General features: G+C 39.3%; 1 protein-coding gene and 1 pseudogene across 2 annotated transcripts in view; one reads left to right on the top strand and one right to left on the bottom strand.

Moving 5' to 3' along the window:
- PHEX (phosphate regulating endopeptidase X-linked) overlaps window positions 1-19,418 on the bottom strand; it is a gene marked incomplete at both ends in the record, with an annotated part of 233,764 nt that overhangs the window by 109,624 nt on the left and 104,722 nt on the right. The gene's annotated exons all lie outside the window — the stretch shown is intronic.
- On the top strand, window positions 11,935-17,718 carry LOC308415773 (tubulin beta-4B chain-like; annotated as a pseudogene). The gene is made up of 2 exons: window positions 11,935-11,998; window positions 16,443-17,718. The product of its transcript is annotated as a tubulin beta-4B chain-like (transcript).

Below are 19,418 nucleotides of genomic sequence, written 5' to 3'. Positions count from 1 at the left end.
TAATAAAAATAATAATAATAAATTTGATGATGAAAATATGACAAACAAGAACATAAGAATGAAATTCCAGGTAAAATGAGACAAACACAGAAAGATATGTATTCTATAATCTTCCTTACATTCAGACTCTAAAAAACTTGATCTCCTATAAACACAGAAGAGAAATAGTGCTGCTAAAAGCTAAGAAGGAAATAAGCATATTTACATCAGAGGATGCAAAGGCTCCATTGTGTTACAGGAGTAGATACTGTATGGTGATGACAGTTAATAGATATTTCAAAATTTCAAAAAAAAGTAGATTTGGGATGAAGGTAAATATAGAAGATGGGTAGAAGGGAAAAAGGGGGAATCGTTGAATATAAGTAATCTGGTGAAATAGAAAAAGGAGAGCTTATTTGGAGAGGAGTGAGAGAGGTAAATACAGAAAAGGAAAGTAAAAGAACAATGAGGACAGCTTAAAAAGTCCTAATGATTCATACTGTTTACTATTTATCTATTCCAAAAATATAATACATATGAAAATAAATACAGACACAGTTTAAATTAATTTTTTTCTAATTCGGGCTGACAAATCTCCCTCCGAGAGGCAAAGACCACCTTAGAAAAGCAAACATGGACCAGACGCCCAGGTGCTTTTCCACCCAGATCAGCAGATAACCTGAGGCTCAGGAATGGTGATGTTGCTTCGTGAGTACCCAGAGCTCAAAGAGTGCTTGGCGGTGCCGAAGCAAAGGTTCCTTTCTGGCCCACAATAAGGGCCAGGCCTCTGTAAGAAGGAATTGGAATCTGCCCTGAAAGGCTGTGCTTGCAGACCAGATGCCTGGGTGCTTTTCTACCTGGACCAGCAGATAATCTAGGGCACAGGCCTGGTGAGGTTGCACCGTGAGTAGCCAGAGCACAGAGAGTGCTTGGTGGTGCTTGGGGAAAAGGATCCTTTCCGGCCCACAGTAAGGACTGGACCTCTGTCAGAGAGAATTGTGATCTTCCTGGGAAAGATGACATATTTACACAATGGAGTGCTACTCAGCTATTAGAAACATTGACTTTATGAAAGTCCTAGAAAATGGATGCATCTAGAGAATATCATCCTGAGTGAGGTAACCCAGTCACAAAAGAACAGACATAATATGCAGTCACTGATAATTGGATACTAACCCCAGAAAGCTCTGAACACCCCAGAAACAACTCACAGACTGTGTGAAGTTCAAGGGGAAAAAAAGAAAAGAAAAAAACCATTATGTTTATTTCTTACACACCAAGGAAACTTTGACTAATTCCAGGTTACATCCTGTTTTACATGTACTTTATGCTCATTGTAACTAGCAAGATCTTAATGCACACTATCAAACCTTTAAAAAAAAAAGCCAAGCAATGACAAAAATTTATTCGTATACTTTTATGCAAAAAATGCTTAAAATTTGTACATTTATTTTTCTTTTTTAAAATAAAGTTCTTCAATAAAAAAAGAAACATCGACTTTATGAAATTCCTAGAAAATGGATATATCTAAAAGCTCTGAACATCCCAGAAACAACTCACAGACTATGTGAAGCTCAAAAAAAGGCCAAAAGGTGGAAGCCTCAGTCCTTATTAAAAACAAAACAATAAGTGTATATCACCCTCTGGGAATGGGTTACACCTAGACCTTAAATCATTAATAACTCAAGAGCTAAGAAGATGGCCTTGTGGCAATTTTTGGTCGTTAAAAATCATTATTTAACCTTTACACACCAAGAAAACTTTGACTATTTCCATGTTACATTTTGTTTTACATATACTTTATGATCATTGTAAATAGTAAGATTTCAATGCATACTATCACACCTTTTTAAAAAACCAAGTACTGACAAAAATATATTTATATACTTTTATGCTAAAAAAAAGAAAAATAAAAAGAAACACAATACCAAACATGAGAATTCCTCTTTAGGGATGTTGGATAGGGTTGTCCAAGCAACTCACAAAAAAATCATATTGCTATTGCCCTTTGAACCTCCTAGAGGTTCAAAGTTAATCCCTAATTCTAAATATACCATTCACCTCAGAATCAGGGATCAGAGACCCTATAGATAGAACTGACCACAGTGACTCCTCTCTGAGAATTAGCTTTCATGGTACCAGATGGCAGCATGGAAGCTCCAAAAGGATGAAAGTAATCTATAGTCCTACCAGCAGTGATAACTATGAGCCACAAGGACTGGCATGTCAAGACAACATTTAGGGTAGAGTAGTGGAATGCTTATCTTGGAGGTAACCAACATCTCTCTATTTGGGAAACAAGAGGAAAACCATGCCTGTTATAGGAAACTTAGCCAACTACCCAGGACTATTGAAATCATGATTATTGAAGAGGAAACAATTATTGTCACATTATTAAACCAGCATAATACCTAAAAACAATGTAAACATTTGGCCTTCTACCCAAAGATAAGTGTAGTTCCCATCACTCATCAAGAAAACTTCTCTTTACGACAGATGGAAACCATTACCTGAAAAGAGCAATTGAAATGCAGAGCTGTAGATCACAGTCCCAACAAAAACAGCTACAAAATACTTCCTGTTCCCAAAGCTTAGGGAATATTGTGGGAGATATAGAAAGATTGTAAAAGCCTGAGGATCAGAGAATTTGTCATGAGAATATGTCTCCTAATAATACCAGAAGCCACACACATGATGTCTCACCAATATAACTACACAAACCTGAGCTGAACAAGGACAACAGCAATAGACATGTCAAGGGGATCAGTGCAAACCCCATGAGACTTCAACCCATTACAAGGAACTACATGCAACTGAGGAATGCTGAAAGCAGAAGAAATATTCTTCTCTTGGAAAAAGCATACCAATTGGTTATCCAATATCATATGGGCAGTCATGAAAATATGTGTACAAGCAGCATTATATAAGTGAGTTAGAAATATATGTGTATACACACACACATACAAGCATTGTGACAGCAATGAATAAAAAAACAATGAATTTGCAAAAAGCAAGGGACGATATGTGGGAGGGCTTTGTGGGAGGAAAGAGAAGGAAAATAGTCTAATTAAATTATAATATCAAAAATAAAAGTAGGACTTCAGGACGCAGAGCGGAGCCTGGCCCAACTGCCAGCCGGAAAGGCGGCTCGTACAGGCTGAGAAACTGCGACCTGGAACAGATCTTAGGAACTTCTGTTCCCACCCAGAGACGACTTCAGGACGCAGAGCAGAGCCTGGCCCAACTGCCAGCCAGAAAGGCGGCTCGTACAGGCTGAGCAACTGGTGAGTGGGAGACCTAGGCTGCGGGGGAGCAGAGGGATCTCTGCGGAGTGCACACGGAAAGGGCACCCCCTGCCCTGACCTGCCCTGTCCTCCCCGACCCAGTGACTGGGAACAGATCTTAGGAACCTCTGTTCCCACCCTGAGACGACTTCAGGACACAGAGCAGAGCCTGGCCCAACAGCCAGCCGGAAAGGCAGCTCGAACAGGCTGAGCAACTGGTGAGTGGGAGACCTAGGCTGCGGGGGAGCAGAGGGATCTCTGCGGAGTGCACACGGAAAGGGCACCCCCTGCCCTGACCTGCCCTGTCCTCCCCGACCCAGTGACCGGGAACAGATCTTAGGAACTTCTGTTCCCACCCTGAGATGACTTCAGGACACAGAGCACAGCCTGGCCCACCTGCCAGCCGGAAAGGTGGCTCGGAGAGGCTGAGCACCTGTGACCAGGAACAGATCTTAGGAACGTCTGTTCCCACCCGGAGGCAACTTCAGTACACAGAGCGGAGCCTGGCCCAGCTGCCACCCGGAACCTGGGCGGCCGGGGAGTAGAGAGATCTCTGCAGAGTGCACACGAAAAGTGTACCAGGGACACAGACCAGATACAAGGGAAAGGCAAGAACATATCACTGACAACAAAATGGCAAGAGGAAAGAGAAAGAGTATATCCCAAGGAAACCAAGACAATCTAGCAACACCAGAACCCAGCTCTCCGATAGTAGCAAACATTGGAATTCAAAACACTCCAAAGAAAGAAGACACAGACCTGAAATGATGCCTCAAGACACTGATAGAGTTACTTAAACAAGAAAGGGAGGAAAAGCAAAAAGATTCAGAAGCTTTTAAAGAAGAAACAAGAAAAACACTCAAAGAACTCAAAGAACGAGAGGAAAACAGAACCAAAGAAATAAAGGAATGGAAGAGGGAAATTAAAACAGAGATTGACACAATAAAGAAAATACTAAAAGAGATAACCCTAGAGTCAGAACACCAAAAAAAGAAATCAGGAGTCACAGAAGCAAGCATTTCCAATAGATTACAAGAGATCGAAGAGAGAATCTCGGGGGCAGAAGACAACATTGCAAACATAGACAAAACAGCCAGAGAAGATGCAAAAAACAAAAAGCTCCTAACCCAAAATGTCCAGGAAATACAAGACACAATGAGAAGACCGAACCTAAGGATAATAGAAATAGAAGAGGGAGAAGAGTATCAACTGAGAGGCACAGTAAATATCTTCAACAAAATCATAGAAGAAAACTTCCCTACCCTCAAGAATGAGATGACCACGAGCATAAAAGAAGCCTTCAGAACTCCAAATAGGTTGGCCAGAAAAGAAATACCTCCCGACACATAATAGTAAAAACATCAAGTGCCCAAAGTAAAGAAAGAATACTAAAAGCAGTAAGGGAAAAAGGTCAGGTAACATATAAAGGCAGACCAATCAGACTCACACCCGATTTCTCAACAGAGACTATGAAAGCTAGAAGAGCCTGGACAGACATCATGCACTCCTTAAGAGAGCACAAGTGCCAGCCCAAGCTGCTATACCCAGCAAAACTATCAATCACCATCGATGGAGAGACAAAGATATTTCAAGACAAATCAAAATTCACACAATATCTGACCACAAACCCAGCACTACAACGAATTATAGGTAGAAAACCCAATACAAGGAGGGAAAATACAGCCTAGTAAAAACAAGAAAACTCCTAAACAAGAAAACTAAAAGAAGAAAAAAATACAGACACAACTCAACCCAAAAAAGCAAAAATGGCAGGAAACAGAAACAATTATTCCTTGATATCTATTAACATAAATGGTCTCAACTCCCCAATAAAGAGACATAGACTATCAGACTGGATACATAAACAAAATCCAGCCTTTTGCTGCATACAGGAAACTCGTCTCAGAGACAGAGACAGACACTATCTCAGAGTAAAAGGGTGGGAAAAAAACTTCCAAGCAAACAGCTCCAAGAAGCAAGCTGGAGTGGCTATTCTAATATCGAATAAAGTAAACTTCCAACCAAAAGTTATCAAAAAAGATAAAGAAGGACACTTTTTACTCATTACCGGGGAAATCTGTCAGGAGGAACTCTCAATCCTTAACATATATGCTCCAAATAAAAAATCACCCACATTCATAAAAGAAACTCTACTAAAGCTCAAAAAATACATTTCACCCCACACAATAATAGTGGGAGACTTTAACACCCCACTCTCACCAATGGACAGATCAGGGAAACAGAAACTGAACAAGGACACTGCAAAACTAGCAGAGACTTTGAACCAACTAGAATTAATAGATATATACAGAACATACTATCCTAAAGTAAAAGAATACACCTTCTTCTCACCACCCCATGGCACCTTCTCGAAAATTGACCACATAATTGGACACAGAACGAGCCTTCATCGATATAAGAAGATTGAAATACTCCCATGCATCCTCTCAGATCACCATGGTCTACGGCTGGTCTTTAACAGCAACAAAGACAACAAAATGCCCACATACACATGGAAACTAAACAACGCTCTGTTAAAGGATAGCAGGGTCAAAGAAGAAATAAAGAAAGAAATTAAGGACTTTCTAGAATTCAACGAAAATGATAACACAACATACCCAAACCTATGGGATGCAATGAAAGCAGTATTGAGAGGAAAACTCATTGCCCTAAGTGCTTCCAAGAAGAAACTGGAGAGAGCTCACATCAGCAACCTGACAGCACAGCTAAAAGCCCTAGAACAAAAGGAAGCAGATATACGCAAAAAGAGTAGACGGCAAGAAATAATCAAAATTAGGGCAGAAATAGACCAAATAGAAACAAAAAAAAACACTGAAAAAATCAACAAAACAAAGAGTTGGTTCTTTGAGAAAATCAACAAGATTGATAAACCCCTAGCCAGACTAACTAAAGGGCAAAGAGAGAGTATCCAAATTAACAAAATCAGAAAGGAAAGTGGTGACATAACAACTGAAACTAAGGAAATTCAAGAAATCATCAGATCCTACTACAAAAACTTATACTCCACAAAATTGGAAAATCTGGAGGAAATGGACGAATTCCTAGACAGATACAAGGTCCCAAATTTTAACCAGGACCAAGTAAACCATCTAAATAACCCTATAACACCTAAAGAAATAGAAGAAGTCATCAAAAGCCTCCCAACCAAAAAAAGCCCAGGTCCAGACGGGTTCAGTGCAGAATTTTATCAGACATTTATTGGGGATATAACACCAATATTCGCCAAACTATTCCAAAAGATAGAATCAGATGGAATATTACCCAACTCATTTTTTGAGGCTACAATAACCCTCGTACCTAAGCCACACAAAGACCCTACAAGGAAAGAGAACTTCAGACCAATCTCACTTATGAACATTGATGCAAAAATACTCAACAAAATCCTTGCAAACCGAATCCAAGAACACATCAAAACCATCATTCATCATGACCAAGTAGGCTTCATCCCTGGGATGCAGGGATGGTTTAACATAAGGAAATCCATCAATGTAATCCACCATATAAACAAACTTAAAGACCAAAATCACATGGTCATCTCACTAGATGCTGAGAAAGCATTTAACAAAATCCAACACCCCTTCATGTTGAAAGTCCTGGAAAGAACAGGAATCCAAGGCCCATATTTAAACATAATAAAAGCAATATACAACAAACCAACAGCCAACATCAAACTTAATGGCGAGAAACTTGAAGCAATCCCACTAAAATCAGGGACTTGACAAGGCTGCCCACTCTCTCCCTACCTATTCAACATAGTACTGGAAGTCCTGGCTGGAGCAATTAGACAGCAAAAGGAGATCAAGGGGATACAAATCGGAAAGGAAGAGATAAAAACATCACTCTTTGCCGATGACATGATAGTGTACTTGAGTGACCCCAAAAATTCCACCAGAGAACTCCTACAGCTGATAAACAAGTTCAGCAAAGTGGCCGGATACAAAATTAACTCAAACAAATCAGTAGCCTTCCTATACTCAAAGGACAAACATGTGGAGAAAGAAATGAGGGAAAAGGTACCCTTCACAATAGTTACAAAAACTATGAAATACCTTGGTGTGACTCTAACTAAAAAAGTAAAGGACCTGTATGACAAGAACTTCAAACCTCTAAAGAAAGAAATTGAGGAGGATCTCAGAAAATGGAAAGATCTCCCATGCTCATGGATTGGAAAGATCAACATCTTAAAAATGGCCATCCTACCAAAAGCAATCTACAGATTCAATGCAATCCCCATCAAAATTCCAACCCAGTTCTTCATGGAATTGGAAAGATCAATGTGCAATTTCATATGGAAGAACAAAAGACCTAGAATAGCGAAATCCATCCTCAACAACAAAAAAACATCTGCGGGAATCACTATCCCTGACCTCAAGCTATATTACAAGGCAATTGTGCTGAAAACTGCATGGTACTGGTACAGAAATAGGCAAGTGGATCAATGGAATAGAATAGAAGATCCAGAAATGAGCCCTCATGTATATGGTCACCTGATTTTTGACAAAGGAGCAGTAAACATTCAATGGAAAAAGGACAGCCTATTCAACAAATGGTGCTGGTCCAACTGGCACTCAACATGCAAAAGAATGAAAATAGACCCGTTCTTATCTCCTTGTACAAAGCTCAAGTGTAAGTGGATTAAAGATCTCCACATTAAACCAGATACACTGGAACTATTAGATGAGAAAGTAGGGAAAACCTTAGAACACATAGGCACAGGAGAAAATTTCCTGAACAAAACACCAATGGCTCAAGCTCTAAGGTCAAAGATTAACAAATGGGACTTAATGAGATTGCAAAGTTTCTGTAAGGCTAAGGACATCGTCAAGAAAACAAAACGGCAACCAACAGAATGGGAAAAGATCTTTACCAACACCACATCAGATAGAGGCCTAATATCCAAGGTGTACAAGGAACTCAAAAAGCTAGACACCAGAGAATCAAATAACCCTATTAAAAAATGGGGTACAGAGCTAAACAAATCATTTTCAGTTGAGGAACACCGAATGGCCGAGAAACATCTGAGGAAGTGCTCGACATCCTTAGCCATCAGGGAAATGCAAATCAAAACAACCCTAAGATTCCACCTCACACCAGTCAGATTGGCCAAGATCCAAAACTCAGATGACAGCAGATGCTGGCGAGGCTGCGGAGAAATAGGAACACTTCTCCACTGTTGGTGGGGTTGCAAGCTAATACAACCACTCTGGAAATCTGTCTGGCGATACCTCAGAAAATTGGATATAGTACTACCTGAAGACCCAGCTATGCCACTTCTGGGCATATACCCCAGAGACACTTTAATACACAACAAAGATATATGCACCACAATGTTCATAGCGGCTCTATTTATAATAGCCAGAAGCTGGAAGGAACCCAGATGTCCTTCAGAAGATGAATGGATACAAAAATTGTGGTACATATACACAATGGAATACTACTCAGCCACCAGAAACAATGACTTAACCAAATTCTTAAGAAAATGGCTGCATCTAGAGAAGATCATCCTGAGTGAGATAACCCAGTCACAAAAGAACAGACATAATATGCAGTCACTGATAGTGGGATGCTAACCCCAGCGGCTTGCACTCCCCCAGAAACAACTCACAGACTGTATGAAGTCCAAGAAATAAAGAAAACAAAAAATATACATATATTCACAAAACAAGAAGACTTTGACTATTCCCATGTTGCGTTTTGTTTTGCATGTACTTTACGCTTATTGCAACTAGTACGTTTTCAATGCATACTGTCAAGCCCTTGAAAAAAATCAAGTACTGACTAAAAAACATATTCACATGGTTTTATGTAAAATTTATTTTAATGTCTGAAAAAACAGTACTGACAAAAATGTATAATTTTAAGCAAAAAATGTTTAAAATCTTTACATTTATCTTTGTTTTGCAAAATAAAGTCGTTTAAAAAAATAAATAAAAGTAAATATGATTATAAAAAGAATAGATATTTAGTGTTCTCAGCTGAAACAATCAGTTGATAGGATGCCATATATGTTAATTAAGTAGGCAGATTTTTTATATCATGTATACATAAATCAAAATCACATTATACCCTATATATGTAATTATTTTTCAATTACAAATAAATACAAACTTTAAATTTTTCAACTTTTATTATTTTATTTACATTCTGATCATTGGCCCCCTCTTATACTCCTCCAGGGAGCTCCCAGAGACAAAGCCACCAACCAGGAGCATACACAGACTATTCGGAGGCCCCCTGGCACAAAACATTTAAAAATTTTAATGATATTCGCTGAGCAGTTGTTAAGTGAGGGAGATGGTAAACTTAGTTCACAATTCTCTAAAACAATTAATAAAAACTGAATATAAAGAAGAAATGGAAAGGATGCAAAATGTAAATTAGTTTTTCCAATGAGAGTACCAAAAACGTCTGTCCTTTCTGTGTGATCCTACTCCTCTTCACACCAAAAGATGCACTCTTTTTCAACTTGATTTGATTAAGAGGTAGCCCTGTTCTTTACATTGACCAAGAGGACGTATCAGAAGAAATATTTAGAGACTTCTGAGCTCAGACATTAAGAAGATTCAGAGCATATCCGTCCTCCTTTCTGCTCCCTTAGCTACCCTTTGGAGAAAGTGACAAGGAACAAACAGACATCTTTGTCTACAAAAAAGACTCATTATAAGACCAATAGAAGTGTCACCCAGCTGATCCCAGATAACAAACAGATAAGAGAGAAGTAATAAAATACATTTGGCATAGTTTATAAGGAAGTGAACAGTAGACAAGATATAAACAACTGGAGGAGTTGAGTTGTTCCACATTAAGGGTTCGTCTATTCCTTTTCATTATTGACTAACCCCATAACCAAAACATCAACTTCATAAAATAAGGAATTAATTCTTCCCTAAACACACTTATTAAAAAAAGGTATATCATCCATTTGAAACATTAAAAATAATAATATTTGGGCTGGAGAGATGGCTCAACAGTTAAGAGCACTGACTGCTCTTCCAGAGATTCTGTGTTCAATTCCCAACAACCACATGGTGGCTCACAAACATTTGTAACAGGATTCCATACCCTCTTCTGGTGTGTCTAAAAACACCTATAGTGAACATGTATACATAAAATAAATAAATAAATCCAAAAGGAAATGATAATATTTAAAGTCAACATGAACTCTATTTTGGCAAAGTTGTCAGTGCCCTTGTCCGAATAGTTTGATTACATTGTTTCTTCCTATCATGGCTTTTTGTGACCTTTCTGACTCTAAATCTTGACTTCTAACCTAACTCCCTTCACTCATTCTTCTTTTGCTATCAGGCTGCTTCTCCTTTTCATATGTGAGTTTCTGTCAGAAATGAATTTGCTGTCACACCCTCAGTCTGCTGTTAGCCAGCTATGCTGGAATCTAGAAAATGACAACTCAGAAGACAGGTTAAATAAAATTTCTCTCTCTTCACCCATTTTCCACTATCTGCCTGCCAGGCCCTTGGGTTACTAATGGAACTGACATTCCTGTACAATTGACTGAGCAGGACCAGCAGCTAAATAACAAGGGAGCAGCTGACAGCAGCAGGAACAGCCCTAGAGATAGCAGATAAACAGATGCATTGTAGGCTATTAGTTTCATCCTGGGCTAAAGGAAAGGAACGACACAAAATCTAAACTCAAAACATTTCTAATGACTTTTTAACCAGGAAATTAAAATTCAAAACATCAAATCTGATTTTTTGTAGTAAACCCAACCAAACTCAACATATATCTTTAAATCTTCACATATTCAATTTGAATCTGGACCAATAAAAACAAGTTTTAGGTCATCAAACATACCCTACCCATATGACTAATAAAAGTAATAAAATTTTACAAAATTCTGAAGAAGCAGCCCTCTGCTTTGAACCTCTAAAATGATACCTAAGGCAACTGTAGCATTTCTCAACCCTTTCAAAGTTCTATAACCAACCAGTTCCTCATTCCAAAATAATCTTCAATATACCCTAAAACCCAAATGCTTTTTACTGTATACATTTAAACTGGTGGTGCTTGCTTATCTGGTATGGTTAAAAAACTTAAGTACTTATTATTCCATATTTTATTTTTTAAGATTCCTCTCCCTCTTCCCCTCCTCCTTTTTATCTATCTATCTATCTGTCTGTCTGTCTGTCTGTCTGTCTGTCTGTCTGCCTCTCTCAAAACTTTTTATTGGTTCTTTGTGAACTTAACACCATGCACACAATCCCTCTCATCCTTCTTCCCCTTGTACCAGCCTTCCACTTTTACAACCTCTCCCTTAACAGAGAAAAAATATAATTGTGGAAACTGTATTGTGTCACAGTATTTTGTCCACACTTCTTTGCTTGCAAATGTTCATTGCAATAACTCCTTTGTCTGGAATGAAGCCTCTAGCTTCTTCTACTCTATCAGTACTGGAATTTCACTGTGACTCTGCTTAGATATTCTGTTGGTGCCCTGAATCATGAAAATTCTGTAGTTCTGGGTCTATAGGACAAGCCCCTTCATACACACCAGCAGTTTATAGATGGGGTAGATGTTCTATAAAGTGATGGAGTGCATGAAGGAGCTGGTCCAGTAGATGTTGGAGTGGGCTAATTCAAAGCCCTAGTTCTGGGCCTGAGGGATTAGAGATGGTCAACATACCACTTTCATGACATTGGGGCTGGCTCAACAGCGATACCAGCTACCGGTGTCAGCTCTACCCTGCTACCCAGGTGAGGTGTCGTGCCTGCTCTCCCAAGTGTGGCCGCAGATGAAGGACATAGCCAGTCTCCATCTCTCATAACCCCAGGACCAGCTCTCCTGCCTGACATAGATGGCTAGGACAACAGAGAGGAAAAGGTTGTCTCTCCCCCACCTGTGCCATAGCCCAGCAGACAAAAGGCAAGGTTAGCTGTCACACACTCCTAGCTAGCTCACCAGCAACACTGACATCCAGAGCCAGCTCTACTATGCTGTCCAGGTGAAGTACAGGGCATACTCTCCAATGTGCTGCAGCAAGTGAGGGGCAGGGACAGATCTCCCTAGTGCTACAGCTGACTACTTATCATTCAGATGTTCATAGGTCAGAACACTGAGAATATACATAGCCTCTCCTCTCTGTCACCTATTAACACACATGTAACACAACAACCACACCTGCAATGATTCCAGGGTAGGTCATGTCTCACTTTTTAATCATATCTTTGTGCCACATATTTCAACACTGCAACACTAAAAAAATAGTAAACTATCATGTTGTTGTTGTTTTTCCCTATGCTGGTGATGAAATTTAGAGTGTTATACAGGCTGGGCAAGTACTCTGCTGCTGTGAGATATGCCCCAAGGCTGACACTAGAATTCTTTTTTTTTTTTAATATATGACATGATCGAATACTAGTTAACTTATTTATATTTTATGTGCATATATGTACACAGGAGAGGGTTCAAGCACATACATATGTAAGTGTATATGTCCATTTGTACACATGTGGAGGCCAAAAGATGATGGGACTCTTCCTTTATTGCTTTCCACTATATTGCCTTGACAGGGTCTTTCATTAAACCAGAAGCTCATTGTTGCAGCTAGATAGCTAGCCAGTGAGCTACCTGTTTATCTGATTCAATCCTACAATGCTGGAGTTACAGGCATATGCAAACATTCCTGTAGCCATACAGATTTTATATGGGTACATCAGATCTGAATTCTGGTCCTTAAGCATGCATAAGAAGTTCTGTTGCTATTTCTTCAGCCTCTTATATTCGTTTTTAAAAGATGCATCCATTTTTTAATTTTTGAGTATTATATTTAAAAGTATTTGCATGCCAGGCACTGAAGAAGAATGTGAGAAGAAGGTGTTAGAACTCCTGGAACAAGAGTTACAGGCAGCTGGGAACTGAATATGACTCTTCTGAAAAAGCAACAAATGCTCTTAATCTCTAAACTGTCCCTTCAGTCCCATTTATATTCTTAATGCTCAATATTAAGAATGTGACATAACAAAAAAGAAAATGCAACAATATGTGAGTTTTCAAAATTCATTGACTATGTGTGCACATTGATATGATATAGCACATTTTTACAGAAAGATAATTTCAAACTGTTTGCAATTTTCTTTATTAATGGAATTCTGAATTTCCAGTTAGAATGGAAATCTCACTACCAGCCCCCCCCCCCGTCAACATATTGCTCATTACAAAAGAATTGATTGAGACACTGATTAAATATAAATCTAATATTAACAAGGATATCTTGTCATGTCAGGAAAGAAATATGCATTCTAAAATATTTGGGGTCATAACAAAATTCCCTAAAGGAACAATCACAAGTTGGCTCAGATGAAACAATGTGACTTCAAAAAGAATTGTAATAAATTTAAGCATATCAAATACATTTTAAAATTCCCGAGTTTATAACAATGCTGGGGGGAGGGTAAATGCTTTGATACATCTGGAGGTTTCCAGGGCACAACCTATAAAAATTAATAACAGGAAAGACAAACGTTCATGCAGATTTTTTCTGTATAAACTGTATGTCAGGCTAATCAAGTGATTAACAAAGGAAAAAAAAGCCTTTTTAGAGAAAAATTCTAGCTAATAAATGCAGAATGATATAGTTTGAAAATCGCCAGTTGCAAACCTTAACATAATCACATATCTAGTAATGTTATGAATACCCACTAAAATGCCTATCATTGATATTCAATAGTACTTGTCCATTTGTTGCTCTAGATAACTTTAGAAAGTGGTAATACCTTGAGCTGGGAGATGGTTCTGTTAGTTGCGTGCTTGCTAAACAAGCATGGGGACCTGAGTTTGGATCTTCAGAACCCATCTAAAAGTCAGGCATGGTCATGTATGCCTGCAATCCCAGCACTAGGGTGGAAAAAGACAGATGGGTACTTGGCAAGCCAGTCTAGCCAAATTTGTTGCATTCTGAGTTCAATTGAGTACAATGCTTTGAAAAAAAATAAGGCAGCTCGTTATTGAGGAAAGTACCCAACATCGATTTGTGGCTGCTATAGGTAGGTAGGTAGATGATAGATAGATAGATAGATAGATAGATAGATAGATAGATAGATAGATATCACAAAGTATTTTTCCAGGGTTCTTTTTTTACGTATTGGTGATGGAATCCATGGCCTCATGCAAGGTGGGCAGGCATTGTACTACTAAACTATATATGCCTAACCTTTGTTTACTTTGAGACAAAGTCTTACTATATATCCCAGACTGGTTTGACCTTGCCAAACTCCTAAGCAGCTATGATTACATACATAAACTATCAGTCCTGGCTATGACCATTTTTTTGTCAATAGATAAACCTTCAAGGGATAAACCTAAAAGCATGAGCAAATGGGTTAATTACAATTACATTTTGTGATCATACCAACTGTAACCCAGAGCACCAATAGAACCAAAAATAAATATTTATCATTTTTGCTAAATTATCAAGAATATATAAATGGAGCTTAGAGTTGATACACTGATGTATTTGAGATTTTTTTAAAGATAATATTTTAAAGAACTAATTTTGGGAGCTAGGAGTTGCTGTGCATACCTTTGATCCCAGCACACTGGAGGTAGAAGAAAGATCAAGAATTCAAGGGTGGCCTTGCTAGATAGCACGTTCAAGTCTAGCATGCTTTACAAATGAAAAATAAAAGTTCTGGGGTTAAAACAATGTGCAAAGCATGTTCATTGCCACACAATTGTAAATATTCTACTATAACCCACTACAGAAGCATTTTTAGCTCACATACACAAATACCAACAGAATACATTGATTTCTATATGAAGCTCCTTGGTAAAGATAATATCATAATAGTAAAAATACAACATACATACACAAAAAGAATGAATCAAATTTACATATAAACCTTGTTCAAGAATGTTAGAAAAAAAAATGAATCAAATTTACATATACAACCTTTTTCAAGGATTTCTTTTAAAGTCTACATATAGGTGATAAATCAAAATAATATATCAAGACATTTGCAGTGGTTATGCTTGGGTAATGACAAAGCATTGATTTTTCTTCATTGTTCTGTACTTCACTTTCAGTATTTTCTCTAATAAGAATAAATTTTCCTAACAAACACGATAAACATGAAGATTTGGAAATTATTTTAAAAGCTAGAGCTATGAAAAAATAACCAAACAGATTTTATTAAGAATAAAATGTGAAATACCCAGACCCAGCTGGGAGAGAGCTGGTCTCACAGGAGCTCTGACACATCTGAGAGCACAGGTGACACCACCACCTCTGCTCAAATTCCTAGGCCTGGAGCCCTTAGGACACAGGAACCAAGGAACAGTCTGGAAAAGAATTCGTTCAGGTTTCTGCCTGTGCCTGGAGCTGACCTGGTGCCAGAACACTCTGTACCCAGAGCCTGCTGGGAGCGAGCCGGTCTCACAGAAGTGCTCACAGGTAAGACCATCACTGCCTCTCTGAGTGACCCACCCAGAATCTTCAGGGCACAGGAATCAAGAAGCAGTCTGGGACAGGACCATTCCAGTTTCTGTCTGCACTTTGTGCAGACCCTGTTCAACAGATCTCTCTACCCAGACCCTACTGGGAAAGAGCTGGCCCCCCAGTAGTGCTGACACACAGGCTTACAGGAGGGTCAAGCCACTGTCATAATCAGCAAGACCAGCTAACATGAGAAATAAGCAGATGATAAAAGGCAAATCCAAGAACCTAAACAACAGAAACCGAGGCCATTTGACATCATCAGAACCCAGTTCCTCAATCACAACAAGTCCTGGATACCACAACACACGAGAAAAACAAGATTCTGATTTAAAATAACAACTCATTATGATGTTAGAGGACTTTAAGAAGGTCATAAGTAACTCCCTTAAAGAAATGCAGGACAACACAGGTAAACAGGTAGAAGCCCTTAAAGAGTAAACACAAAAATCAAGAAAACAGGTGAAGTAATTGAACAAAACTATTCAGGATCTAAAAACGGAAATAGAAACGGTAAAGAAACCACAAAGGGAGACAACCCTGGAGATAGAAAACTTAGGCAAGAGATCAGGAGTCATAGACGCAAGCATCACCAATAGAATACAAAAGATAGAAGAGAGAATCTCAGGGGCAAAAGATTCCATAGAAAACACTGACACAATAAAGAAAATGAAAAATGAAACTCTGTGTGCCTGCTCCTACCTAAGTGTTCCTCTTCTACAGCTGCTCTGCAGTCGCTGCGGCAAGGAGGGAGATCGTGCACCTCCAGGCTGGGCAGTGTGGCAACCAGATTGGTGCCAAGTTCTGAGAGATAATCAGCGAGGAGCTTGACATTGATCTCACTGGCATGTACCAAAGAGATAGTGACCTCCAGCTGGAGAGCATCAAAATGTACTACAACAAGGCCACTGGTGGAGAGTATGTGCCCTACGCCACACGCGTGGACTTGGAGCCTGGCACCATGGACTCCATGCATTCGGGCAGATCTTCAGACCTGATAATTTCATCTTTGGTCAGAGTGGGACTGGGAACAACTGAGCCAAGGGGCACTACACAGAAGGCGCAAAGCTGTTTGACTCAGTGTTGGATGGTGTGAGGAAGGAAGCTGAGAGCTGTGACTGCCTGCAGGTCTTCCAGCTGACCCAATCCCTGGGCGGGGGGACTGGGTTTGATATGGGTACTCTCCTTATCAAGTTCCAGGAGGAGTACTCAGACAGAATCATGAACACCTTCAGTGTGGTACATTCCCCCAAGGTGTCTGACACAGTGGTTGAACCCTACAATGCTACCCTTTTAGTCCAGAAGCTTGTTGAAAACACAGATGAGACCTATTGATAATGAAACCCTCTATGACATCAGCTTCAGAACCCTAAACCGACCACACCCACTTACCTGAACCATACAGTGCCTGCCACCATGAGTGACGTAACCACTTGCCTGTGATTTCCTGGTCAGCTAAATGCTGACCTGCGGAAACTGGCTGTAAATATGGTTCCCTTGCCTCACCTGCACTTCTTCACGCCTGGCTTTGCTACCTTGACCAGCCGGGGAAGCCAGCAGTACTGACAGTTCCTGAGCTCACCCAGCAGATGTTCGATGCCAAGAACATGATGGCTGCCTGTGATCTGTGCCACGGACGCTACTTGACAGTGGCTGTTATGTTCAGGGGCAGCATGTCTATGAAGAAGGTGGACGAACAGATGCTTAACGTACAAAACAAGAACAGCAGCGACTTTGTTGAGGGGATCCCCAACAATGTAAAAACAGCTGTCTGACATTCCACTATGGGGCCTAAAACTGTCTGCCACCTTCAATGGAAACAGCACAGCTATTCAGGAGCAGTTCAAACGAATCTCAGAGCAGTTCACAACCACAATCTGACGCAAGTCCTTCCTAAACTGGTACACGGGTGAGGGAATGGATGAAATGGAGTTTACCGAAGCTGAGAGCAACATGAATAACCTGGTGTCTGAGTACCAGTAGTACCAGGATGCTACAGCTGAGGAGGGAGAGTTTGAGGAGTAGACTGAGGAGGAGGTGGCTTAGAGCTATCTTAGTCACTAAAGCATGGGAGTAGTGTGAACTCTATTCATTCACAGCTTGTCTGCTAGCCATGTTCACTGTGCATTTGCTGTCCTGTGTCCTGACATCACTTGTACAGATACCACCATTAAAGCAATTCATAGTGTGGGAAAAAAATGCAAAAGTCTCCTAACCCAAAACATACAGGAAATCCAGGACACAATGAGACTGCCAAACCTGAGGATAGTAGGCATAAAAGAGAGGAAAGATTCCCAACATGAAGGCCCAGTAAATATCTTCAACAAAATTATAGAAGAAAACGTTCCTAACATAACAAAAGAGATGCCCATAAACATACAAGAAGGATACAGAACTCCAAATAGATTGGACCAGAGAAGAAATCCCTCCCATCAAAAAATATCCAAAACACCAAATGCACAAAACAAATAATATTAAAAGCAAAAAGGGGAAAAGGACAGGTAACAGATAAAGGCAGACCAATCAGAATCACACCCGATTTCTCAACAGAGACTATGAAAGCAAGTAGATCCAGGACAGGCATCATGCAGACCCTAAGAGAACACAAGTGTCAGCCCAAGCTGCTATACCCAGCAAAACTCTCAATTAACATAGATGGAGAAACTAAGATAGTCCATGAGAAAAACAAATTTACACAATATCTTTCCACAAATCCAGCCCTACAAAGGATGGTAGATGGAACAATCCAACACAAGGAGGGAAACTTCATCCTAGACAAAGCAAGAAAGTAATTTCTTTCAAATAACCCAAAAAGAACACAGCCACACAAATATAATTCCATCCCTAACAACAAAAACAACAGGAAACAACAATCATTAGCCCCTAATATCTCTCTACATCATTCCCTAATAAATTCCCCAATAAAAAGACATAGACTAACAGACTTCATAAATAAGGAGGACCCAACATTTTGCTGCTTACAGAAAACACATCTGAGTAACAAAGGCAGTCACTACCTCAGATTATAAGGCTGGAAAATAATTTTCCAAGCAAATGATCCTAAGAAAGAAGCTGGAATAGCCATTCTGATATCAAATAAAATCTATTTTCAACAAAAAGTTATCCAAAAAAAGAAGTAAGGAAGGACACTTCATACTCACCAAAGAAAAAAAAATCCACCAAGATGAAATCTCAAATCTGAATATCTATGCTCCAAATGCAAGGGCACCTACATTCATAAAAGAAACCTTACTAAAGTTCAAAGAACACATTGCACCTCACACAATAATAATGGGAGACTTCAACACCCCACTCTCATCAATCGAAAAATTAAGGAAACAAAAACTAAACAGAGACACACTGAAACTAACAGAAGTTATGAACCAAATAGATGTAACACATATGTATAAAACATTACATCCTAAAACAAAAGAATACACCTTATTCTCAGCACCTCAGGGCACCTTCTCCCAAACTGACCAAATAGTCAGTCACAAAACAGGCCTCAATAGATACAAGAAGACTGTAATAATCCCATGCATCCTATCAGATCACCCTGGACTAAGACTGGTTTTCAATAACAAAAAAGCAACAGAAAGTCCACATACACAATGGAAGATGAACAACACTTTACTCAATGGTAACTGGGTCAAAAATAAAGAAAGAAATTAAAAACTTTTTAG

Source organism: Micromys minutus (assembly GCF_963924665.1).
Source record: "Micromys minutus genome assembly, chromosome: X".
NCBI classification, from domain to species: domain Eukaryota; kingdom Metazoa; phylum Chordata; class Mammalia; order Rodentia; family Muridae; genus Micromys; species Micromys minutus.
This window is presented reverse-complemented; position numbering and strand designations above follow the sequence as displayed.